The 16,786-nt window shown below is 50.4% G+C and overlaps 68 non-coding genes and 4 pseudogenes across 68 annotated transcripts; all 72 read right to left on the reverse strand.

The window, feature by feature from the left end:
• Positions 1 to 3: 3 nt before the first annotated feature.
• LOC146769073 (5S ribosomal RNA) lies at positions 4 to 122 on the reverse strand. The gene has a single exon (XR_014976471.1). It is a non-coding gene; the product is annotated as a 5S ribosomal RNA (ribosomal RNA).
• A 115-nt stretch (positions 123 to 237) lies between these two features.
• Positions 238 to 356, reverse strand: LOC146769074 (5S ribosomal RNA). Its single transcript, XR_014976448.1, has one exon. It is a non-coding gene; the product is annotated as a 5S ribosomal RNA (ribosomal RNA).
• A 115-nt stretch (positions 357 to 471) lies between these two features.
• Positions 472 to 590, reverse strand: LOC146769075 (5S ribosomal RNA). The gene has a single exon (XR_014976454.1). It is a non-coding gene; the product is annotated as a 5S ribosomal RNA (ribosomal RNA).
• Positions 591 to 705: 115 nt separating this feature from the next.
• On the reverse strand, positions 706 to 824 carry LOC146769076 (5S ribosomal RNA). Its single transcript, XR_014976482.1, has one exon. It is a non-coding gene; the product is annotated as a 5S ribosomal RNA (ribosomal RNA).
• A 115-nt stretch (positions 825 to 939) lies between these two features.
• Positions 940 to 1,058, reverse strand: LOC146769077 (5S ribosomal RNA). Its single transcript, XR_014976493.1, has one exon. It is a non-coding gene; the product is annotated as a 5S ribosomal RNA (ribosomal RNA).
• A 115-nt stretch (positions 1,059 to 1,173) lies between these two features.
• Positions 1,174 to 1,292, reverse strand: LOC146769078 (5S ribosomal RNA). Its single transcript, XR_014976370.1, has one exon. It is a non-coding gene; the product is annotated as a 5S ribosomal RNA (ribosomal RNA).
• Positions 1,293 to 1,407: 115 nt separating this feature from the next.
• LOC146769079 (5S ribosomal RNA) lies at positions 1,408 to 1,526 on the reverse strand. Its single transcript, XR_014976381.1, has one exon. It is a non-coding gene; the product is annotated as a 5S ribosomal RNA (ribosomal RNA).
• Positions 1,527 to 1,641: 115 nt separating this feature from the next.
• On the reverse strand, positions 1,642 to 1,760 carry LOC146769080 (5S ribosomal RNA). Its single transcript, XR_014976392.1, has one exon. It is a non-coding gene; the product is annotated as a 5S ribosomal RNA (ribosomal RNA).
• Positions 1,761 to 1,875: 115 nt separating this feature from the next.
• Positions 1,876 to 1,994, reverse strand: LOC146769081 (5S ribosomal RNA). The gene has a single exon (XR_014976403.1). It is a non-coding gene; the product is annotated as a 5S ribosomal RNA (ribosomal RNA).
• A 115-nt stretch (positions 1,995 to 2,109) lies between these two features.
• On the reverse strand, positions 2,110 to 2,228 carry LOC146769082 (5S ribosomal RNA). The gene has a single exon (XR_014976441.1). It is a non-coding gene; the product is annotated as a 5S ribosomal RNA (ribosomal RNA).
• Positions 2,229 to 2,343: 115 nt separating this feature from the next.
• LOC146769083 (5S ribosomal RNA) lies at positions 2,344 to 2,462 on the reverse strand. The gene has a single exon (XR_014976414.1). It is a non-coding gene; the product is annotated as a 5S ribosomal RNA (ribosomal RNA).
• A 115-nt stretch (positions 2,463 to 2,577) lies between these two features.
• Positions 2,578 to 2,696, reverse strand: LOC146769084 (5S ribosomal RNA). Its single transcript, XR_014976425.1, has one exon. It is a non-coding gene; the product is annotated as a 5S ribosomal RNA (ribosomal RNA).
• A 115-nt stretch (positions 2,697 to 2,811) lies between these two features.
• LOC146769085 (5S ribosomal RNA) lies at positions 2,812 to 2,930 on the reverse strand. The gene has a single exon (XR_014976436.1). It is a non-coding gene; the product is annotated as a 5S ribosomal RNA (ribosomal RNA).
• A 115-nt stretch (positions 2,931 to 3,045) lies between these two features.
• LOC146769086 (5S ribosomal RNA) lies at positions 3,046 to 3,164 on the reverse strand. The gene has a single exon (XR_014976447.1). It is a non-coding gene; the product is annotated as a 5S ribosomal RNA (ribosomal RNA).
• A 115-nt stretch (positions 3,165 to 3,279) lies between these two features.
• On the reverse strand, positions 3,280 to 3,398 carry LOC146769087 (5S ribosomal RNA). The gene has a single exon (XR_014976458.1). It is a non-coding gene; the product is annotated as a 5S ribosomal RNA (ribosomal RNA).
• Positions 3,399 to 3,513: 115 nt separating this feature from the next.
• LOC146769088 (5S ribosomal RNA) lies at positions 3,514 to 3,632 on the reverse strand. The gene has a single exon (XR_014976459.1). It is a non-coding gene; the product is annotated as a 5S ribosomal RNA (ribosomal RNA).
• Positions 3,633 to 3,747: 115 nt separating this feature from the next.
• LOC146769089 (5S ribosomal RNA) lies at positions 3,748 to 3,866 on the reverse strand. The gene has a single exon (XR_014976461.1). It is a non-coding gene; the product is annotated as a 5S ribosomal RNA (ribosomal RNA).
• A 115-nt stretch (positions 3,867 to 3,981) lies between these two features.
• Positions 3,982 to 4,100, reverse strand: LOC146769090 (5S ribosomal RNA). Its single transcript, XR_014976462.1, has one exon. It is a non-coding gene; the product is annotated as a 5S ribosomal RNA (ribosomal RNA).
• Positions 4,101 to 4,215: 115 nt separating this feature from the next.
• LOC146769091 (5S ribosomal RNA) lies at positions 4,216 to 4,334 on the reverse strand. The gene has a single exon (XR_014976463.1). It is a non-coding gene; the product is annotated as a 5S ribosomal RNA (ribosomal RNA).
• Positions 4,335 to 4,449: 115 nt separating this feature from the next.
• On the reverse strand, positions 4,450 to 4,568 carry LOC146769092 (5S ribosomal RNA). Its single transcript, XR_014976464.1, has one exon. It is a non-coding gene; the product is annotated as a 5S ribosomal RNA (ribosomal RNA).
• Positions 4,569 to 4,683: 115 nt separating this feature from the next.
• On the reverse strand, positions 4,684 to 4,802 carry LOC146769093 (5S ribosomal RNA). The gene has a single exon (XR_014976465.1). It is a non-coding gene; the product is annotated as a 5S ribosomal RNA (ribosomal RNA).
• A 115-nt stretch (positions 4,803 to 4,917) lies between these two features.
• On the reverse strand, positions 4,918 to 5,036 carry LOC146769094 (5S ribosomal RNA). The gene has a single exon (XR_014976466.1). It is a non-coding gene; the product is annotated as a 5S ribosomal RNA (ribosomal RNA).
• Positions 5,037 to 5,151: 115 nt separating this feature from the next.
• On the reverse strand, positions 5,152 to 5,270 carry LOC146769095 (5S ribosomal RNA). Its single transcript, XR_014976467.1, has one exon. It is a non-coding gene; the product is annotated as a 5S ribosomal RNA (ribosomal RNA).
• Positions 5,271 to 5,385: 115 nt separating this feature from the next.
• LOC146769096 (5S ribosomal RNA) lies at positions 5,386 to 5,504 on the reverse strand. Its single transcript, XR_014976468.1, has one exon. It is a non-coding gene; the product is annotated as a 5S ribosomal RNA (ribosomal RNA).
• A 115-nt stretch (positions 5,505 to 5,619) lies between these two features.
• On the reverse strand, positions 5,620 to 5,738 carry LOC146769097 (5S ribosomal RNA). The gene has a single exon (XR_014976469.1). It is a non-coding gene; the product is annotated as a 5S ribosomal RNA (ribosomal RNA).
• Positions 5,739 to 5,853: 115 nt separating this feature from the next.
• On the reverse strand, positions 5,854 to 5,972 carry LOC146769098 (5S ribosomal RNA). The gene has a single exon (XR_014976470.1). It is a non-coding gene; the product is annotated as a 5S ribosomal RNA (ribosomal RNA).
• Positions 5,973 to 6,087: 115 nt separating this feature from the next.
• LOC146769099 (5S ribosomal RNA) lies at positions 6,088 to 6,206 on the reverse strand. The gene has a single exon (XR_014976472.1). It is a non-coding gene; the product is annotated as a 5S ribosomal RNA (ribosomal RNA).
• Positions 6,207 to 6,321: 115 nt separating this feature from the next.
• Positions 6,322 to 6,440, reverse strand: LOC146769100 (5S ribosomal RNA). Its single transcript, XR_014976473.1, has one exon. It is a non-coding gene; the product is annotated as a 5S ribosomal RNA (ribosomal RNA).
• A 115-nt stretch (positions 6,441 to 6,555) lies between these two features.
• LOC146769101 (5S ribosomal RNA) lies at positions 6,556 to 6,674 on the reverse strand. The gene has a single exon (XR_014976474.1). It is a non-coding gene; the product is annotated as a 5S ribosomal RNA (ribosomal RNA).
• Positions 6,675 to 6,789: 115 nt separating this feature from the next.
• On the reverse strand, positions 6,790 to 6,908 carry LOC146769102 (5S ribosomal RNA). The gene has a single exon (XR_014976446.1). It is a non-coding gene; the product is annotated as a 5S ribosomal RNA (ribosomal RNA).
• Positions 6,909 to 7,013: 105 nt separating this feature from the next.
• Positions 7,014 to 7,132, reverse strand: LOC146769103 (5S ribosomal RNA). The gene has a single exon (XR_014976440.1). It is a non-coding gene; the product is annotated as a 5S ribosomal RNA (ribosomal RNA).
• Positions 7,133 to 7,247: 115 nt separating this feature from the next.
• On the reverse strand, positions 7,248 to 7,366 carry LOC146769104 (5S ribosomal RNA). The gene has a single exon (XR_014976475.1). It is a non-coding gene; the product is annotated as a 5S ribosomal RNA (ribosomal RNA).
• A 115-nt stretch (positions 7,367 to 7,481) lies between these two features.
• On the reverse strand, positions 7,482 to 7,600 carry LOC146769105 (5S ribosomal RNA). The gene has a single exon (XR_014976476.1). It is a non-coding gene; the product is annotated as a 5S ribosomal RNA (ribosomal RNA).
• A 115-nt stretch (positions 7,601 to 7,715) lies between these two features.
• Positions 7,716 to 7,834, reverse strand: LOC146769106 (5S ribosomal RNA). The gene has a single exon (XR_014976442.1). It is a non-coding gene; the product is annotated as a 5S ribosomal RNA (ribosomal RNA).
• Positions 7,835 to 7,949: 115 nt separating this feature from the next.
• Positions 7,950 to 8,068, reverse strand: LOC146769107 (5S ribosomal RNA). Its single transcript, XR_014976477.1, has one exon. It is a non-coding gene; the product is annotated as a 5S ribosomal RNA (ribosomal RNA).
• A 115-nt stretch (positions 8,069 to 8,183) lies between these two features.
• Positions 8,184 to 8,302, reverse strand: LOC146769108 (5S ribosomal RNA). The gene has a single exon (XR_014976456.1). It is a non-coding gene; the product is annotated as a 5S ribosomal RNA (ribosomal RNA).
• A 115-nt stretch (positions 8,303 to 8,417) lies between these two features.
• Positions 8,418 to 8,536, reverse strand: LOC146769109 (5S ribosomal RNA). The gene has a single exon (XR_014976478.1). It is a non-coding gene; the product is annotated as a 5S ribosomal RNA (ribosomal RNA).
• Positions 8,537 to 8,651: 115 nt separating this feature from the next.
• Positions 8,652 to 8,770, reverse strand: LOC146769110 (5S ribosomal RNA). Its single transcript, XR_014976479.1, has one exon. It is a non-coding gene; the product is annotated as a 5S ribosomal RNA (ribosomal RNA).
• Positions 8,771 to 8,885: 115 nt separating this feature from the next.
• LOC146769111 (5S ribosomal RNA) lies at positions 8,886 to 8,993 on the reverse strand (annotated as a pseudogene).
• A 115-nt stretch (positions 8,994 to 9,108) lies between these two features.
• LOC146769112 (5S ribosomal RNA) lies at positions 9,109 to 9,227 on the reverse strand. The gene has a single exon (XR_014976480.1). It is a non-coding gene; the product is annotated as a 5S ribosomal RNA (ribosomal RNA).
• A 126-nt stretch (positions 9,228 to 9,353) lies between these two features.
• On the reverse strand, positions 9,354 to 9,472 carry LOC146769113 (5S ribosomal RNA). Its single transcript, XR_014976481.1, has one exon. It is a non-coding gene; the product is annotated as a 5S ribosomal RNA (ribosomal RNA).
• A 115-nt stretch (positions 9,473 to 9,587) lies between these two features.
• LOC146769114 (5S ribosomal RNA) lies at positions 9,588 to 9,706 on the reverse strand. Its single transcript, XR_014976483.1, has one exon. It is a non-coding gene; the product is annotated as a 5S ribosomal RNA (ribosomal RNA).
• A 115-nt stretch (positions 9,707 to 9,821) lies between these two features.
• LOC146769115 (5S ribosomal RNA) lies at positions 9,822 to 9,940 on the reverse strand. The gene has a single exon (XR_014976484.1). It is a non-coding gene; the product is annotated as a 5S ribosomal RNA (ribosomal RNA).
• Positions 9,941 to 10,055: 115 nt separating this feature from the next.
• Positions 10,056 to 10,174, reverse strand: LOC146769116 (5S ribosomal RNA). Its single transcript, XR_014976485.1, has one exon. It is a non-coding gene; the product is annotated as a 5S ribosomal RNA (ribosomal RNA).
• A 115-nt stretch (positions 10,175 to 10,289) lies between these two features.
• On the reverse strand, positions 10,290 to 10,398 carry LOC146769117 (5S ribosomal RNA; annotated as a pseudogene).
• A 115-nt stretch (positions 10,399 to 10,513) lies between these two features.
• On the reverse strand, positions 10,514 to 10,632 carry LOC146769118 (5S ribosomal RNA). Its single transcript, XR_014976486.1, has one exon. It is a non-coding gene; the product is annotated as a 5S ribosomal RNA (ribosomal RNA).
• A 115-nt stretch (positions 10,633 to 10,747) lies between these two features.
• Positions 10,748 to 10,866, reverse strand: LOC146769119 (5S ribosomal RNA). The gene has a single exon (XR_014976487.1). It is a non-coding gene; the product is annotated as a 5S ribosomal RNA (ribosomal RNA).
• Positions 10,867 to 10,981: 115 nt separating this feature from the next.
• Positions 10,982 to 11,100, reverse strand: LOC146769120 (5S ribosomal RNA). Its single transcript, XR_014976460.1, has one exon. It is a non-coding gene; the product is annotated as a 5S ribosomal RNA (ribosomal RNA).
• Positions 11,101 to 11,215: 115 nt separating this feature from the next.
• Positions 11,216 to 11,334, reverse strand: LOC146769121 (5S ribosomal RNA). Its single transcript, XR_014976488.1, has one exon. It is a non-coding gene; the product is annotated as a 5S ribosomal RNA (ribosomal RNA).
• Positions 11,335 to 11,449: 115 nt separating this feature from the next.
• LOC146769122 (5S ribosomal RNA) lies at positions 11,450 to 11,568 on the reverse strand. The gene has a single exon (XR_014976445.1). It is a non-coding gene; the product is annotated as a 5S ribosomal RNA (ribosomal RNA).
• Positions 11,569 to 11,683: 115 nt separating this feature from the next.
• Positions 11,684 to 11,802, reverse strand: LOC146769123 (5S ribosomal RNA). Its single transcript, XR_014976489.1, has one exon. It is a non-coding gene; the product is annotated as a 5S ribosomal RNA (ribosomal RNA).
• Positions 11,803 to 11,917: 115 nt separating this feature from the next.
• LOC146769124 (5S ribosomal RNA) lies at positions 11,918 to 12,036 on the reverse strand. The gene has a single exon (XR_014976490.1). It is a non-coding gene; the product is annotated as a 5S ribosomal RNA (ribosomal RNA).
• A 115-nt stretch (positions 12,037 to 12,151) lies between these two features.
• LOC146769125 (5S ribosomal RNA) lies at positions 12,152 to 12,270 on the reverse strand. Its single transcript, XR_014976491.1, has one exon. It is a non-coding gene; the product is annotated as a 5S ribosomal RNA (ribosomal RNA).
• Positions 12,271 to 12,385: 115 nt separating this feature from the next.
• On the reverse strand, positions 12,386 to 12,504 carry LOC146769126 (5S ribosomal RNA). Its single transcript, XR_014976492.1, has one exon. It is a non-coding gene; the product is annotated as a 5S ribosomal RNA (ribosomal RNA).
• Positions 12,505 to 12,619: 115 nt separating this feature from the next.
• On the reverse strand, positions 12,620 to 12,738 carry LOC146769127 (5S ribosomal RNA). The gene has a single exon (XR_014976494.1). It is a non-coding gene; the product is annotated as a 5S ribosomal RNA (ribosomal RNA).
• A 115-nt stretch (positions 12,739 to 12,853) lies between these two features.
• Positions 12,854 to 12,962, reverse strand: LOC146769128 (5S ribosomal RNA; annotated as a pseudogene).
• A 115-nt stretch (positions 12,963 to 13,077) lies between these two features.
• LOC146769129 (5S ribosomal RNA) lies at positions 13,078 to 13,196 on the reverse strand. The gene has a single exon (XR_014976495.1). It is a non-coding gene; the product is annotated as a 5S ribosomal RNA (ribosomal RNA).
• Positions 13,197 to 13,311: 115 nt separating this feature from the next.
• On the reverse strand, positions 13,312 to 13,430 carry LOC146769130 (5S ribosomal RNA). Its single transcript, XR_014976452.1, has one exon. It is a non-coding gene; the product is annotated as a 5S ribosomal RNA (ribosomal RNA).
• Positions 13,431 to 13,545: 115 nt separating this feature from the next.
• Positions 13,546 to 13,664, reverse strand: LOC146769131 (5S ribosomal RNA). The gene has a single exon (XR_014976496.1). It is a non-coding gene; the product is annotated as a 5S ribosomal RNA (ribosomal RNA).
• Positions 13,665 to 13,779: 115 nt separating this feature from the next.
• Positions 13,780 to 13,898, reverse strand: LOC146769132 (5S ribosomal RNA). Its single transcript, XR_014976497.1, has one exon. It is a non-coding gene; the product is annotated as a 5S ribosomal RNA (ribosomal RNA).
• Positions 13,899 to 14,013: 115 nt separating this feature from the next.
• On the reverse strand, positions 14,014 to 14,132 carry LOC146769133 (5S ribosomal RNA). Its single transcript, XR_014976498.1, has one exon. It is a non-coding gene; the product is annotated as a 5S ribosomal RNA (ribosomal RNA).
• A 115-nt stretch (positions 14,133 to 14,247) lies between these two features.
• LOC146769134 (5S ribosomal RNA) lies at positions 14,248 to 14,366 on the reverse strand. The gene has a single exon (XR_014976444.1). It is a non-coding gene; the product is annotated as a 5S ribosomal RNA (ribosomal RNA).
• A 115-nt stretch (positions 14,367 to 14,481) lies between these two features.
• LOC146769135 (5S ribosomal RNA) lies at positions 14,482 to 14,600 on the reverse strand. Its single transcript, XR_014976364.1, has one exon. It is a non-coding gene; the product is annotated as a 5S ribosomal RNA (ribosomal RNA).
• A 115-nt stretch (positions 14,601 to 14,715) lies between these two features.
• LOC146769136 (5S ribosomal RNA) lies at positions 14,716 to 14,824 on the reverse strand (annotated as a pseudogene).
• Positions 14,825 to 14,939: 115 nt separating this feature from the next.
• LOC146769137 (5S ribosomal RNA) lies at positions 14,940 to 15,058 on the reverse strand. Its single transcript, XR_014976443.1, has one exon. It is a non-coding gene; the product is annotated as a 5S ribosomal RNA (ribosomal RNA).
• Positions 15,059 to 15,173: 115 nt separating this feature from the next.
• On the reverse strand, positions 15,174 to 15,292 carry LOC146769138 (5S ribosomal RNA). Its single transcript, XR_014976365.1, has one exon. It is a non-coding gene; the product is annotated as a 5S ribosomal RNA (ribosomal RNA).
• Positions 15,293 to 15,407: 115 nt separating this feature from the next.
• Positions 15,408 to 15,526, reverse strand: LOC146769139 (5S ribosomal RNA). Its single transcript, XR_014976366.1, has one exon. It is a non-coding gene; the product is annotated as a 5S ribosomal RNA (ribosomal RNA).
• A 115-nt stretch (positions 15,527 to 15,641) lies between these two features.
• LOC146769140 (5S ribosomal RNA) lies at positions 15,642 to 15,760 on the reverse strand. Its single transcript, XR_014976367.1, has one exon. It is a non-coding gene; the product is annotated as a 5S ribosomal RNA (ribosomal RNA).
• Positions 15,761 to 15,875: 115 nt separating this feature from the next.
• LOC146769141 (5S ribosomal RNA) lies at positions 15,876 to 15,994 on the reverse strand. Its single transcript, XR_014976368.1, has one exon. It is a non-coding gene; the product is annotated as a 5S ribosomal RNA (ribosomal RNA).
• Positions 15,995 to 16,109: 115 nt separating this feature from the next.
• LOC146769142 (5S ribosomal RNA) lies at positions 16,110 to 16,228 on the reverse strand. The gene has a single exon (XR_014976369.1). It is a non-coding gene; the product is annotated as a 5S ribosomal RNA (ribosomal RNA).
• Positions 16,229 to 16,343: 115 nt separating this feature from the next.
• On the reverse strand, positions 16,344 to 16,462 carry LOC146769143 (5S ribosomal RNA). The gene has a single exon (XR_014976451.1). It is a non-coding gene; the product is annotated as a 5S ribosomal RNA (ribosomal RNA).
• Positions 16,463 to 16,577: 115 nt separating this feature from the next.
• LOC146769144 (5S ribosomal RNA) lies at positions 16,578 to 16,696 on the reverse strand. Its single transcript, XR_014976371.1, has one exon. It is a non-coding gene; the product is annotated as a 5S ribosomal RNA (ribosomal RNA).
• Positions 16,697 to 16,786: the final 90 nt, after the last annotated feature.

Here is a 16,786-nt window from a genome sequence, read left to right on the forward strand (position 1 = left end):
AAAAGCCTACAGCACCTGGTATTCCCAGGCGGTCTCCCATCCAGGTACTAACCAGGCCCGACCCTGCTTAACTTCTGAGATCAGACGAGATCAGGTGCTTTCAGGGTGGTATGGCCGTAGGCCCTAGCACTTCTGACTTTGGAGCTCTTGGCTTTACTCATTCGTCTTCAGGGCTAGCCTAGGAAACGAGAAAAACCACCCTCATTCACCTAAAGCGAAAGAAAAAAAATACCAAAAAGCCTACAGCACCTGGTATTCCCAGGCGGTCTCCCATCCAGGTACTAACCAGGCCCGACTCTGCTTAACTTCTGAGATCAGACGAGATCAGGTGCTTTCAGGGTGGTATGGCCGTAGGCCCTAGCACTTCTGACTTTGGAGCTCTTGGCTTTACTCATTCGTCTTCAGGGCTAGCCTAGGAAACGAGACAAACCACCCTCATTCACCTAAAGCGAAAGAAAAAAAATACCAAAAAGCCTACAGCACCTGGTATTCTCAGGCAGTCTCCCATCCAGGTACTAACCAGGCCCGACCCTGCTTAACTTCTGAGATCAGACGAGATCAGGTGCTTTCAGGGTGGTATGGCCGTAGGCCCTAGCACTTCTGACTTTGGAGCTCTTGGCTTTACTCATTCGTCTTCAGGGCTAGCCTAGGAAACGAGACAAACCACCCTCATTCACCTAAAGCGAAAGAAAAAAAATACCAAAAAGCCTACAGCACCTGGTATTCCCAGGCGGTCTCCCATCCAGGTACTAACCAGGCCCGACCCTGCTTAACTTCTGAGATCAGACGAGATCAGGTGCTTTCAGGGTGGTATGGCCGTAGGCCCTAGCACTTCTGACTTTGGAGCTCTTGGCTTTACTCATTCGTCTTCAGGGCTAGCCTAGGAAACGAGACAAACCACCCTCATTCACCTAAAGCGAAAGAAAAAAAATACCAAAAAGCCTACAGCACCTGGTATTCCCAGGCGGTCTCCCATCCAGGTACTAACCAGGCCCGACCCTGCTTAACTTCTGAGATCAGACGAGATCAGGTGCTTTCAGGGTGGTATGGCCGTAGGCCCTAGCACTTCTGACTTTGGAGCTCTTGGCTTTACTCATTCGTCTTCAGGGCTAGCCTAGGAAACGAGACAAACCACCCTCATTCACCTAAAGCGAAAGAAAAAAAATACCAAAAAGCCTACAGCACCTGGTATTCCCAGGCGGTCTCCCATCCAGGTACTAACCAGGCCCGACCCTGCTTAACTTCTGAGATCAGACGAGATCAGGTGCTTTCAGGGTGGTATGGCCGTAGGCCCTAGCACTTCTGACTTTGGAGCTCTTGGCTTTACTCATTCGTCTTCAGGGCTAGCCTAGGAAACGAGACAAACCACCCTCATTCACCTAAAGCGAAAGAAAAAAAATACCAAAAAGCCTACAGCACCTGGTATTCCCAGGCGGTCTCCCATCCAGGTACTAACCAGGCCCGACCCTGCTTAACTTCTGAGATCAGACGAGATCAGGTGCTTTCAGGGTGGTATGGCCGTAGGCCCTAGCACTTCTGACTTTGGAGCTCTTGGCTTTACTCATTCGTCTTCAGGGCTAGCCTAGGAAACGAGACAAACCACCCTCATTCACCTAAAGCGAAAGAAAAAAAATACCAAAAAGCCTACAGCACCTGGTATTCCCAGGCGGTCTCCCATCCAGGTACTAACCAGGCCCGACCCTGCTTAACTTCTGAGATCAGACGAGATCAGGTGCTTTCAGGGTGGTATGGCCGTAGGCCCTAGCACTTCTGACTTTGGAGCTCTTGGCTTTACTCATTCGTCTTCAGGGCTAGCCTAGGAAACGAGACAAACCACCCTCATTCACCTAAAGCGAAAGAAAAAAAATACCAAAAAGCCTACAGCACCTGGTATTCCCAGGCGGTCTCCCATCCAGGTACTAACCAGGCCCGACCCTGCTTAACTTCTGAGATCAGACGAGATCAGGTGCTTTCAGGGTGGTATGGCCGTAGGCCCTAGCACTTCTGACTTTGGAGCTCTTGGCTTTACTCATTCGTCTTCAGGGCTAGCCTAGGAAACGAGACAAACCACCCTCATTCACCTAAAGCGAAAGAAAAAAAATACCAAAAAGCCTACAGCACCTGGTATTCCCAGGCGGTCTCCCATCTAGGTACTAACCAGGCCCGACCCTGCTTAACTTCTGAGATCAGACGAGATCAGGTGCTTTCAGGGTGGTATGGCCGTAGGCCCTAGCACTTCTGACTTTGGAGCTCTTGGCTTTACTCATTCGTCTTCAGGGCTAGCCTAGGAAACGAGACAAACCACCCTCATTCACCTAAAGCGAAAGAAAAAAAATACCAAAAAGCCTACAGCACCTGGTATTCCCAGGCGGTCTCCCATCCAGGTACTAACCAGGCCCGACCCTGCTTAACTTCTGAGATCAGACGAGATCAGGTGCTTTCAGGGTGGTATGGCCGTAGGCCCTAGCACTTCTGACTTTGGAGCTCTTGGCTTTACTCATTCGTCTTCAGGGCTAGCCTAGGAAACGAGACAAACCACCCTCATTCACCTAAAGCGAAAGAAAAAAAATACCAAAAAGCCTACAGCACCTGGTATTCCCAGGCGGTCTCCCATCCAGGTACTAACCAGGCCCGACCCTGCTTAACTTCTGAGATCAGACGAGATCAGGTGCTTTCAGGGTGGTATGGCCGTAGGCCCTAGCACTTCTGACTTTGGAGCTCTTGGCTTTACTCATTCGTCTTCAGGGCTAGCCTAGGAAACGAGACAAACCACCCTCATTCACCTAAAGCGAAAGAAAAAAAATACCAAAAAGCCTACAGCACCTGGTATTCCCAGGCGGTCTCCCATCCAGGTACTAACCAGGCCCGACCCTGCTTAACTTCTGAGATCAGACGAGATCAGGTGCTTTCAGGGTGGTATGGCCGTAGGCCCTAGCACTTCTGACTTTGGAGCTCTTGGCTTTACTCATTCGTCTTCAGGGCTAGCCTAGGAAACGAGACAAACCACCCTCATTCACCTAAAGCGAAAGAAAAAAAATACCAAAAAGCCTACAGCACCTGGTATTCCCAGGCGGTCTCCCATCCAGGTACTAACCAGGCCCGACCCTGCTTAACTTCTGAGATCAGACGAGATCAGGTGCTTTCAGGGTGGTATGGCCGTAGGCCCTAGCACTTCTGACTTTGGAGCTCTTGGCTTTACTCATTCGTCTTCAGGGCTAGCCTAGGAAACGAGACAAACCACCCTCATTCACCTAAAGCGAAAGAAAAAAAATACCAAAAAGCCTACAGCACCTGGTATTCCCAGGCGGTCTCCCATCCAGGTACTAACCAGGCCCGACCCTGCTTAACTTCTGAGATCAGACGAGATCAGGTGCTTTCAGGGTGGTATGGCCGTAGGCCCTAGCACTTCTGACTTTGGAGCTCTTGGCTTTACTCATTCGTCTTCAGGGCTAGCCTAGGAAACGAGACAAACCACCCTCATTCACCTAAAGCGAAAGAAAAAAAATACCAAAAAGCCTACAGCACCTGGTATTCCCAGGCGGTCTCCCATCCAGGTACTAACCAGGCCCGACCCTGCTTAACTTCTGAGATCAGACGAGATCAGGTGCTTTCAGGGTGGTATGGCCGTAGGCCCTAGCACTTCTGACTTTGGAGCTCTTGGCTTTACTCATTCGTCTTCAGGGCTAGCCTAGGAAACGAGACAAACCACCCTCATTCACCTAAAGCGAAAGAAAAAAAATACCAAAAAGCCTACAGCACCTGGTATTCCCAGGCGGTCTCCCATCCAGGTACTAACCAGGCCCGACCCTGCTTAACTTCTGAGATCAGACGAGATCAGGTGCTTTCAGGGTGGTATGGCCGTAGGCCCTAGCACTTCTGACTTTGGAGCTCTTGGCTTTACTCATTCGTCTTCAGGGCTAGCCTAGGAAACGAGACAAACCACCCTCATTCACCTAAAGCGAAAGAAAAAAAATACCAAAAAGCCTACAGCACCTGGTATTCCCAGGCGGTCTCCCATCCAGGTACTAACCAGGCCCGACCCTGCTTAACTTCTGAGATCAGACGAGATCAGGTGCTTTCAGGGTGGTATGGCCGTAGGCCCTAGCACTTCTGACTTTGGAGCTCTTGGCTTTACTCATTCGTCTTCAGGGCTAGCCTAGGAAACGAGACAAACCACCCTCATTCACCTAAAGCGAAAGAAAAAAAATACCAAAAAGCCTACAGCACCTGGTATTCCCAGGCGGTCTCCCATCCAGGTACTAACCAGGCCCGACCCTGCTTAACTTCTGAGATCAGACGAGATCAGGTGCTTTCAGGGTGGTATGGCCGTAGGCCCTAGCACTTCTGACTTTGGAGCTCTTGGCTTTACTCATTCGTCTTCAGGGCTAGCCTAGGAAACGAGACAAACCACCCTCATTCACCTAAAGCGAAAGAAAAAAAATACCAAAAAGCCTACAGCACCTGGTATTCCCAGGCGGTCTCCCATCCAGGTACTAACCAGGCCCGACCCTGCTTAACTTCTGAGATCAGACGAGATCAGGTGCTTTCAGGGTGGTATGGCCGTAGGCCCTAGCACTTCTGACTTTGGAGCTCTTGGCTTTACTCATTCGTCTTCAGGGCTAGCCTAGGAAACGAGACAAACCACCCTCATTCACCTAAAGCGAAAGAAAAAAAATACCAAAAAGCCTACAGCACCTGGTATTCCCAGGCGGTCTCCCATCCAGGTACTAACCAGGCCCGACCCTGCTTAACTTCTGAGATCAGACGAGATCAGGTGCTTTCAGGGTGGTATGGCCGTAGGCCCTAGCACTTCTGACTTTGGAGCTCTTGGCTTTACTCATTCGTCTTCAGGGCTAGCCTAGGAAACGAGACAAACCACCCTCATTCACCTAAAGCGAAAGAAAAAAAATACCAAAAAGCCTACAGCACCTGGTATTCCCAGGCGGTCTCCCATCCAGGTACTAACCAGGCCCGACCCTGCTTAACTTCTGAGATCAGACGAGATCAGGTGCTTTCAGGGTGGTATGGCCGTAGGCCCTAGCACTTCTGACTTTGGAGCTCTTGGCTTTACTCATTCGTCTTCAGGGCTAGCCTAGGAAACGAGACAAACCACCCTCATTCACCTAAAGCGAAAGAAAAAAAATACCAAAAAGCCTACAGCACCTGGTATTCCCAGGCGGTCTCCCATCCAGGTACTAACCAGGCCCGACCCTGCTTAACTTCTGAGATCAGACGAGATCAGGTGCTTTCAGGGTGGTATGGCCGTAGGCCCTAGCACTTCTGACTTTGGAGCTCTTGGCTTTACTCATTCGTCTTCAGGGCTAGCCTAGGAAACGAGACAAACCACCCTCATTCACCTAAAGCGAAAGAAAAAAAATACCAAAAAGCCTACAGCACCTGGTATTCCCAGGCGGTCTCCCATCCAGGTACTAACCAGGCCCGACCCTGCTTAACTTCTGAGATCAGACGAGATCAGGTGCTTTCAGGGTGGTATGGCCGTAGGCCCTAGCACTTCTGACTTTGGAGCTCTTGGCTTTACTCATTCGTCTTCAGGGCTAGCCTAGGAAACGAGACAAACCACCCTCATTCACCTAAAGCGAAAGAAAAAAAATACCAAAAAGCCTACAGCACCTGGTATTCCCAGGCGGTCTCCCATCCAGGTACTAACCAGGCCCGACCCTGCTTAACTTCTGAGATCAGACGAGATCAGGTGCTTTCAGGGTGGTATGGCCGTAGGCCCTAGCACTTCTGACTTTGGAGCTCTTGGCTTTACTCATTCGTCTTCAGGGCTAGCCTAGGAAACGAGACAAACCACCCTCATTCACCTAAAGCGAAAGAAAAAAAATACCAAAAAGCCTACAGCACCTGGTATTCCCAGGCGGTCTCCCATCCAGGTACTAACCAGGCCCGACCCTGCTTAACTTCTGAGATCAGACGAGATCAGGTGCTTTCAGGGTGGTATGGCCGTAGGCCCTAGCACTTCTGACTTTGGAGCTCTTGGCTTTACTCATTCGTCTTCAGGGCTAGCCTAGGAAACGAGACAAACCACCCTCATTCACCTAAAGCGAAAGAAAAAAAATACCAAAAAGCCTACAGCACCTGGTATTCCCAGGCGGTCTCCCATCCAGGTACTAACCAGGCCCGACCCTGCTTAACTTCTGAGATCAGACGAGATCAGGTGCTTTCAGGGTGGTATGGCCGTAGGCCCTAGCACTTCTGACTTTGGAGCTCTTGGCTTTACTCATTCGTCTTCAGGGCTAGCCTAGGAAACGAGACAAACCACCCTCATTCACCTAAAGCGAAAGAAAAAAAATACCAAAAAGCCTACAGCACCTGGTATTCCCAGGCGGTCTCCCATCCAGGTACTAACCAGGCCCGACCCTGCTTAACTTCTGAGATCAGACGAGATCAGGTGCTTTCAGGGTGGTATGGCCGTAGGCCCTAGCACTTCTGACTTTGGAGCTCTTGGCTTTACTCATTCGTCTTCAGGGCTAGCCTAGGAAACGAGACAAACCACCCTCATTCACCTAAAGCGAAAGAAAAAAAATACCAAAAAGCCTACAGCACCTGGTATTCCCAGGCGGTCTCCCATCCAGGTACTAACCAGGCCCGACCCTGCTTAACTTCTGAGATCAGACGAGATCAGGTGCTTTCAGGGTGGTATGGCCGTAGGCCCTAGCACTTCTGACTTTGGAGCTCTTGGCTTTACTCATTCGTCTTCAGGGCTAGCCTAGGAAACGAGACAAACCACCCTCATTCACCTAAAGCGAAAGAAAAAAAATACCAAAAAGCCTACAGCACCTGGTATTCCCAGGCGGTCTCCCATCCAGGTACTAACCAGGCCCGACCCTGCTTAACTTCTGAGATCAGACGAGATCAGGTGCTTTCAGGGTGGTATGGCCGTAGGTCTGACTTTGGAGCTCTTGGCTTTACTCATTCGTCTTCAGGGCTAGCCTAGGAAACGAGACAAACCACCCTCATTCACCTAAAGCGAAAGAAAAAAAATACCAAAAAGCCTACAGCACCTGGTATTCCCAGGCGGTCTCCCATCCAGGTACTAACCAGGCCCGACCCTGCTTAACTACTGAGATCAGATGAGATCAGGTGCTTTCAGGGTGGTATGGCCGTAGGCCCTAGCACTTCTGACTTTGGAGCTCTTGGCTTTACTCATTCGTCTTCAGGGCTAGCCTAGGAAACGAGACAAACCACCCTCATTCACCTAAAGCGAAAGAAAAAAAATACCAAAAAGCCTACAGCACCTGGTATTCCCAGGCGGTCTCCCATCCAGGTACTAACCAGGCCCGACCCTGCTTAACTTCTGAGATCAGACGAGATCAGGTGCTTTCAGGGTGGTATGGCCGTAGGCCCTAGCACTTCTGACTTTGGAGCTCTTGGCTTTACTCATTCGTCTTCAGGGCTAGCCTAGGAAACGAGACAAACCACCCACATTCACCTAAAGCGAAAGAAAAAAAATACCAAAAAGCCTACAGCACCTGGTATTCCCAGGCGGTCTCCCATCCAGGTACTAACCAGGCCCGACCCTGCTTAACTTCTGAGATCAGACGAGATCAGGTGCTTTCAGGGTGGTATGGCCGTAGGCCCTAGCACTTCTGACTTTGGAGCTCTTGGCTTTACTCATTCGTCTTCAGGGCTAGCCTAGGAAACGAGACAAACCACCCTCATTCACCTAAAGCGAAAGAAAAAAAATACCAAAAAGCCTACAGCACCTGGTATTCCCAGGCGGTCTCCCATCCAGGTACTAACCAGGCCCGACCCTGCTTAACTTCTGAGATCAGACGAGATCAGGTGCTTTCAGGGTGGTATGGCTGTAGGCCCTAGCACTTCTGACTTTGGAGCTCTTGGCTTTACTCATTCGTCTTCAGGGCTAGCCTAGGAAACGAGACAAACCACCCTCATTCACCTAAAGCGAAAGAAAAAAAATACCAAAAAGCCTACAGCACCTGGTATTCCCAGGCGGTCTCCCATCCAGGTACTAACCAGGCCCGACCCTGCTTAACTTCTGAGATCAGACGAGATCAGGTGCTTTCAGGGTGGTATGGCCGTAGGCCCTAGCACTTCTGACTTTGGAGCTCTTGGCTTTACTCATTCGTCTTCAGGGCTAGCCTAGGAAACGAGACAAACCACCCTCATTCACCTAAAGCGAAAGAAAAAAAATACCAAAAAGCCTACAGCACCTGGTATTCCCAGCAGGTCTCCCATCCAGGTACTAACCAGGCACGACCCTGCTTAACTTCTGAGATCAGACGAGATCAGGTGCTTTCAGGGTGGTATGGCCGTAGGCCCTAGCACTTCTGACTTTGGAGCTCTTGGCTTTACTCATTCGTCTTCAGGGCTAGCCTAGGAAACGAGACAAACCACCCTCATTCACCTAAAGCGAAAGAAAAAAAATACCAAAAAGCCTACAGCACCTGGTATTCCCAGGCGGTCTCCCATCCAGGTACTAACCAGGCCCGACCCTGCTTAACTTCTGAGATCAGACGAGATCAGGTGCTTTCAGGGTGGTATGGCCGTAGGCCCTAGCACTTCTGACTTTGGAGCTCTTGGCTTTACTCATTCGTCTTCAGGGCTAGCCTAGGAAACGAGACAAACCACCCTCATTCACCTAAAGCGAAAGAAAAAAAATACCAAAAAGCCTACAGCACCTGGTATTCCCAGGCGGTCTCCCATCCAGGTACTAACCAGGCCCGACCCTGCTTAACTTCTGAGATCAGACGAGATCAGGTGCTTTCAGGGTGGTATGGCCGTAGGCCCTAGCACTTCTGACTTTGGAGCTCTTGGCTTTACTCATTCGTCTTCAGGGCTAGCCTAGGAAACGAGACAAACCACCCTCATTCACCTAAAGCGAAAGAAAAAAAATACCAAAAAGCCTACAGCACCTGGTATTCCCAGGCGGTCTCCCATCCAGGTACGACCCTGCTTAACTTCTGAGATCAGACGAGATCAGGTGCTTTCAGGGTGGTATGGCCGTAGGCCCTAGCACTTCTGACTTTGGAGCTCTTGGCTTTACTCATTCGTCTTCAGGGCTAGCCTAGGAAACGAGACAAACCACCCTCATTCACCTAAAGCGAAAGAAAAAAAATACCAAAAAGCCTACAGCACCTGGTATTCCCAGGCGGTCTCCCATCCAGGTACTAACCAGGCCCGACCCTGCTTAACTTCTGAGATCAGACGAGATCAGGTGCTTTCAGGGTGGTATGGCCGTAGGCCCTAGCACTTCTGACTTTGGAGCTCTTGGCTTTACTCATTCGTCTTCAGGGCTAGTTCAGGGCTAGCCTAGGAAACGAGACAAACCACCCTCATTCACCTAAAGCGAAAGAAAAAAAATACCAAAAAGCCTACAGCACCTGGTATTCCCAGGCGGTCTCCCATCCAGGTACTAACCAGGCCCGACCCTGCTTAACTTCTGAGATCAGACGAGATCAGGTGCTTTCAGGGTGGTATGGCCGTAGGCCCTAGCACTTCTGACTTTGGAGCTCTTGGCTTTACTCATTCGTCTTCAGGGCTAGCCTAGGAAACGAGACAAACCACCCTCATTCACCTAAAGCGAAAGAAAAAAAATACCAAAAAGCCTACAGCACCTGGTATTCCCAGGCGGTCTCCCATCCAGGTACTAACCAGGCCCGACCCTGCTTAACTTCTGAGATCAGACGAGATCAGGTGCTTTCAGGGTGGTATGGCCGTAGGCCCTAGCACTTCTGACTTTGGAGCTCTTGGCTTTACTCATTCGTCTTCAGGGCTAGCCTAGGAAACGAGACAAACCACCCTCATTCACCTAAAGCGAAAGAAAAAAAATACCAAAAAGCCTACAGCACCTGGTATTCCCAGGCGGTCTCCCATCCAGGTACTAACCAGGCCCGACCCTGCTTAACTTCTGAGATCAGACGAGATCAGGTGCTTTCAGGGTGGTATGGCCGTAGGCCCTAGCACTTCTGACTTTGGAGCTCTTGGCTTTACTCATTCGTCTTCAGGGCTAGCCTAGGAAACGAGACAAACCACCCTCATTCACCTAAAGCGAAAGAAAAAAAATACCAAAAAGCCTACAGCACCTGGTATTCCCAGGCGGTCTCCCATCCAGGTACTAACCAGGCCCGACCCTGCTTAACTTCTGAGATCAGACGAGATCAGGTGCTTTCAGGGTGGTATGGCCGTAGGCCCTAGCACTTCTGACTTTGGAGCTCTTGGCTTTACTCATTCGTCTTCAGGGCTAGCCTAGGAAACGAGACAAACCACCCTCATTCACCTAAAGCGAAAGAAAAAAAATACCGAAAAGCCTACAGCACCTGGTATTCCCAGGCGGTCTCCCATCCAGGTACTAACCAGGCCCGACCCTGCTTAACTTCTGAGATCAGGTGCTTTCAGGGTGGTATGGCCGTAGGCCCTAGCACTTCTGACTTTGGAGCTCTTGGCTTTACTCATTCGTCTTCAGGGCTAGCCTAGGAAACGAGACAAACCACCCTCATTCACCTAAAGCGAAAGAAAAAAAATACCAAAAAGCCTACAGCACCTGGTATTCCCAGGCGGTCTCCCATCCAGGTACTAACCAGGCCCGACCCTGCTTAACTTCTGAGATCAGACGAGATCAGGTGCTTTCAGGGTGGTATGGCCGTAGGCCCTAGCACTTCTGACTTTGGAGCTCTTGGCTTTACTCATTCCTCTTCAGGGCTAGCCTAGGAAACGAGACAAACCACCCTCATTCACCTAAAGCGAAAGAAAAAAAATACCAAAAAGCCTACAGCACCTGGTATTCCCAGGCGGTCTCCCATCCAGGTACTAACCAGGCCCGACCCTGCTTAACTTCTGAGATCAGACGAGATCAGGTGCTTTCAGGGTGGTATGGCCGTAGGCCCTAGCACTTCTGACTTTGGAGCTCTTGGCTTTACTCATTCGTCTTCAGGGCTAGCCTAGGAAACGAGACAAACCACCCTCATTCACCTAAAGCGAAAGAAAAAAAATACCAAAAAGCCTACAGCACCTGGTATTCCCAGGCGGTCTCCCATCCAGGTACTACCCAGGCCCGACCCTGCTTAACTTCTGAGATCAGACGAGATCAGGTGCTTTCAGGGTGGTATGGCCGTAGGCCCTAGCACTTCTGACTTTGGAGCTCTTGGCTTTACTCATTCGTCTTCAGGGCTAGCCTAGGAAACGAGACAAACCACCCTCATTCACCTAAAGCGAAAGAAAAAAAATACCAAAAAGCCTACAGCACCTGGTATTCCCAGGCGGTCTCCCATCCAGGTACTAACCAGGCCCGACCCTGCTTAACTTCTGAGATCAGACGAGATCAGGTGCTTTCAGGGTGGTATGGCCGTAGGCCCTAGCACTTCTGACTTTGGAGCTCTTGGCTTTACTCATTCGTCTTCAGGGCTAGCCTAGGAAACGAGACAAACCACCCTCATTCACCTAAAGCGAAAGAAAAAAAATACCAAAAAGCCTACAGCACCTGGTATTCCCAGGCGGTCTCCCATCCAGGTACTAACCAAGCCCGACCCTGCTTAACTTCTGAGATCAGACGAGATCAGGTGCTTTCAGGGTGGTATGGCCGTAGGCCCTAGCACTTCTGACTTTGGAGCTCTTGGCTTTACTCATTCGTCTTCAGGGCTAGCCTAGGAAACGAGACAAACCACCCTCATTCACCTAAAGCGAAAGAAAAAAAATACCAAAAAGCCTACAGCACCTGGTATTCCCAGGCGGTCTCCCATCCAGGTACTAACCAGGCCCGACCCTGCTTAACTTCTGAGATCAGACGAGATCAGGTGCTTTCAGGGTGGTATGGCCGTAGGCCCTAGCACTTCTGACTTTGGAGCTCTTGGCTTTACTCATTCGTCTTCAGGGCTAGCCTAGGAAACGAGACAAACCACCCTCATTCACCTAAAGCGAAAGAAAAAAAATACCAAAAAGCCTACAGCACCTGGTATTCCCAGGCGGTCTCCCATCCAGGTACTAACCAGGCCCGACCCTGCTTAACTTCTGAGATCAGACGAGATCAGGTGCTTTCAGGGTGGTATGGCCGTAGGCCCTAGCACTTCTGACTTTGGAGCTCTTGGCTTTACTCATTCGTCTTCAGGGCTAGCCTAGGAAACGAGACAAACCACCCTCATTCACCTAAAGCGAAAGAAAAAAAATACCAAAAAGCCTACAGCACCTGGTATTCCCAGGCGGTCTCCCATCCAGGTACTAACCAGGCCCGACCCTGCTTAACTTCTGAGATCAGACGAGATCAGGTGCTTTCAGGGTGGTATGGCCGTAGGCCCTAGCACTTCTGACTTTGGAGCTCTTGGCTTTACTCATTCGTCTTCAGGGCTAGCCTAGGAAACGAGACAAACCACCCTCATTCACCTAAAGCGAAAGAAAAAAAATACCAAAAAGCCTACAGCACCTGGTATTCCCAGGCGGTCTCCCATCCAGGTACTAACCAGGCCCGACCCTGCTTAACTTCTGAGATCAGACGAGATCAGGTGCTTTCAGGGTGGTATGGCCGTAGGCCCTAGCACTTCTGACTTTGGAGCTCTTGGCTTTACTCATTCCTCTTCAGGGCTAGCCTAGGAAACGAGACAAACCACCCTCATTCACCTAAAGCGAAAGAAAAAAAATACCAAAAAGCCTACAGCACCTGGTATTCCCAGGCGGTCTCCCATCCAGGTACTAACCAGGCCCGACCCTGCTTAACTTCTGAGATCAGACGAGATCAGGTGCTTTCAGGGTGGTATGGCCGTAGGCCCTAGCACTTCTGACTTTGGAGCTCTTGGCTTTACTCATTCGTCTTCAGGGCTAGCCTAGGAAACGAGACAAACCACCCTCATTCACCTAAAGCGAAAGAAAAAAAATACCAAAAAGCCTACAGCACCTGGTATTCCCAGGCGGTCTCCCATCCAGGTACTAAGCAGGCCCAACCCTGCTTAACTTCTGAGATCAGACGCTTTCAGGGTGGTATGGCCGTAGGCCCTAGCACTTCTGACTTTGGAGCTCTTGGCTTTACTCATTCGTCTTCAGGGCTAGCCTAGGAAACGAGACAAACCACCCTCATTCACCTAAAGCGAAAGAAAAAAAATACCAAAAAGCCTACAGCACCTGGTATTCCCAGGCGGTCTCCCATCCAGGTACTAACCAGGCCCGACCCTGCTTAACTTCTGAGATCAGACGAGATCAGGTGCTTTCAGGGTGGTATGGCCGTAGGCCCTAGCACTTCTGACTTTGGAGCTCTTGGCTTTACTCATTCGTCTTCAGGGCTAGCCTAGGAAACGAGACAAACCACCCTCATTCACCTAAAGCGAAAGAAAAAAAATACCAAAAAGCCTACAGCACCTGGTATTCCCAGGCGGTCTCCCATCCAGGTACTAACCAGGCCCGACCCTGCTTAACTTCTGAGATCAGACGATATCAGGTGCTTTCAGGGTGGTATGGCCGTAGGCCCTAGCCCTTCTGACTTTGGAGCTCTTGGCTTTACTCATTCGTCTTCAGGGCTAGCCTAGGAAACGAGACAAACCACCCTCATTCACCTAAAGCGAAAGAAAAAAAATACCAAAAAGCCTACAGCACCTGGTATTCCCAGGCGGTCTCCCATCCAGGTACTAACCAGGCCCGACCCTGCTTAACTTCTGAGATCAGACGAGATCAGGTGCTTTCAGGGTGGTATGGCCGTAGGCCCTAGCACTTCTGACTTTGGAGCTCTTGGCTTTACTCATTCGTCTTCAGGGCTAGCCTAGGAAACGAGACAAACCACCCTCATTCACCTAAAGCGAAAGAAAAAAAATACCAAAAAGCCTACAGCACCTGGTATTCCCAGGCGGTCTCCCATCCAGGTACTAACCAGGCCCGACCCTGCTTAACTTCTGAGATCAGACGAGATCAGGTGCTTTCAGGGTGGTATGGCCGTAGGCCCTAGCACTTCTGACTTTGGAGCTCTTGGCTTTACTCATTCGTCTTCAGGGCTAGCCTAGGAAACGAGACAAACCACCCTCATTCACCTAAAGCGAAAGAAAAAAAATACCAAAAAGCCTACAGCACCTGGTATTCCCAGGCGGTCTCCCATCCAGGTACTAACCAGGCCCGACCCTGCTTAACTTCTGAGATCAGACGAGATCAGGTGCTTTCAGGGTGGTATGGCCGTAGGCCCTAGCACTTCTGACTTTGGAGCTCTTGGCTTTATTCATTCGTCTTCAGGGCTAGCCTAGGAAACGAGACAAACCACCCTCATTCACCTAAAGCGAAAGAAAAAAAATACCAAAAAGCCTACAGCACCTGGTATTCCCAGGCGGTCTCCCATCCAGGTACTAACCAGGCCCGACCCTGCTTAACTTCTGAGATCAGACGAGATCAGGTGCGTTCAGGGTGGTATGGCCGTAGGCCCTAGCACTTCTGACTTTGGAGCTCTTGGCTTTACTCATTCGTCTTCAGGGCTAGCCTAGGAAACGAGACAAACCACCCTCATTCACCTAAAGCGAAAGAAAAAAAATACCAAAAAGCCTACAGCACCTGGTATTCCCAGGCGGTCTCCCATCCAGGTACTAACCAGGCCCGACCCTGCTTAACTTCTGAGATCAGATGAGATCAGGTGCTTTCAGGGTGGTATGGCCGTAGGCCCTAGCACTTCTGACTTTGGAGCTCTTGGCTTTACTCATTCGTCTTCAGGGCTAGCCTAGGAAACGAGACAAACCACCCTCATTCACCTAAAGCGAAAGAAAAAAAATACCAAAAAGCCTACAGCACCTGGTATTCCCAGGCGGTCTCCCATCCAGGTACTAACCAGGCCCGACCCTGCTTAACTTCTGAGATCAGACGCTTTCAGGGTGGTATGGCCGTAGGCCCTAGCACTTCTGACTTTGGAGCTCTTGGCTTTACTCATTCGTCTTCAGGGCTAGCCTAGGAAACGAGACAAACCACCCTCATTCACCTAAAGCGAAAGAAAAAAAATACCAAAAAGCCTACAGCACCTGGTATTCCCAGGCGGTCTCCCATCCGGGTACTAACCAGGCCCGACCCTGCTTAACTTCTGAGATCAGACGAGATCAGGTGCTTTCAGGGTGGTATGGCCGTAGGCCCTAGCACTTCTGACTTTGGAGCTCTTGGCTTTACTCATTCGTCTTCAGGGCTAGCCTAGGAAACGAGACAAACCACCCTCATTCACCTAAAGCGAAAGAAAAAAAATACCAAAAAGCCTACAGCACCTGGTATTCCCAGGCGGTCTCCCATCCAGGTACTAACCAGGCCCGACCCTGCTTAACTTCTGAGATCAGACGAGATCAGGTGCTTTCAGGGTGGTATGGCCGTAGGCCCTAGCACTTCTGACTTTGGAGCTCTTGGCTTTACTCATTCGTCTTCAGGGCTAGCCTAGGAAACGAGACAAACCACCCTCATTCACCTAAAGCGAAAGAAAAAAAATACCAAAAAGCCTACAGCACCTGGTATTCCCAGGCGGTCTCCCATCCAGGTACTAACCAGGCCCGACCCTGCTTAACTTCTGAGATCAGACGAGATCAGGTGCTTTCAGGGTGGTATGGCCGTAGGCCCTAGCACTTCTGACTTTGGAGCTCTTGGCTTTACTCATTCGTCTTCAGGGCTAGCCTAGGAAACGAGACAAACCACCCTCATTCACCTAAAGCGAAAGAAAAAAAATACCAAAAAGCCTACAGCACCTGGTATTCCCAGGCGGTCTCCCATCCAGGTACTAACCAGGCCCGACCCTGCTTAACTTCTGAGATCAGACGAGATCAGGTGCTTTCAGGGTGGTATGGCCGTAGGCCCTAGCACTTCTGACTTTGGAGCTCTTGGCTTTACTCATTCGTCTTCAGGGCTAGCCTAGGAAACGAGACAAACCACCCTCATTCACCTAAAGCGAAAGAAAAAAAATACCAAAAAGCCTACAGCACCTGGTATTCCCAGGCGGTCTCCCATCCAGGTACTAACCAGGCCCGACCCTGCTTAACTTCTGAGATCAGACGAGATCAGGTGCTTTCAGGGTGGTATGGCCGTAGGCCCTAGCACTTCTGACTTTGGAGCTCTTGGCTTTACTCATTCGTCTTCAGGGCTAGCCTAGGAAACGAGACAAACCACCCTCATTCACCTAAAGCGAAAGAAAAAAAATACCAAAAAGCCTACAGCACCTGGTATTCCCAGGCGGTCTCCCATCCAGGTACTAACCAGGCCCGACCCTGCTTAACTTCTGAGATCAGACGAGATCAGGTGCTTTCAGGGTGGTATGGCCGTAGGCCCTAGCACTTCTGACTTTGGAGCTCTTGGCTTTACTCATTCGTCTTCAGGGCTAGCCTAGGAAACGAGACAAACCACCCTCATTCACCTAAAGCGAAAGAAAAAAAATACCAAAAAGCCTACAGCACCTGGTATTCCCAGGCGGTCTCCCATCCAGGTACTAACCAGGCCCGACCCTGCTTAACTTCTGAGATCAGACGAGATCAGGTGCTTTCAGGGTGTTATGGCCGTAGGCCCTAGCACTTCTGACTTTGGAGCTCTTGGCTTTACTCATTCGTCTTCAGGGCTAGCCTAGGAAACGAGACAAACCACCCTCATTCACCTAAAGCGAAAGAAAAAAAATACCAAAAAGCCTACAGCACCTGGTATTCCCAGGCGGTCTCCCATCCAGGTACTAACCAGGCCCGACCCTGCTTAACTTCTGAGATCAGACGAGATCAGGTGCTTTCAGGGTGGTATGGCCGTAGGCCCTAGCACTTCTGACTTTGGAGCTCTTGGCTTTACTCATTCGTCTTCAGGGCTAGCCTAGGAAACGAGACAAACCACCCTCATTCACCTA

The sequence above is a fragment of the Triturus cristatus genome, unplaced genomic scaffold (genome assembly GCF_964204655.1).
Source record: "Triturus cristatus unplaced genomic scaffold, aTriCri1.1 SCAFFOLD_1193, whole genome shotgun sequence".
In the NCBI taxonomy this organism is placed as follows: Eukaryota; Metazoa; Chordata; class Amphibia; order Caudata; family Salamandridae; genus Triturus; species Triturus cristatus.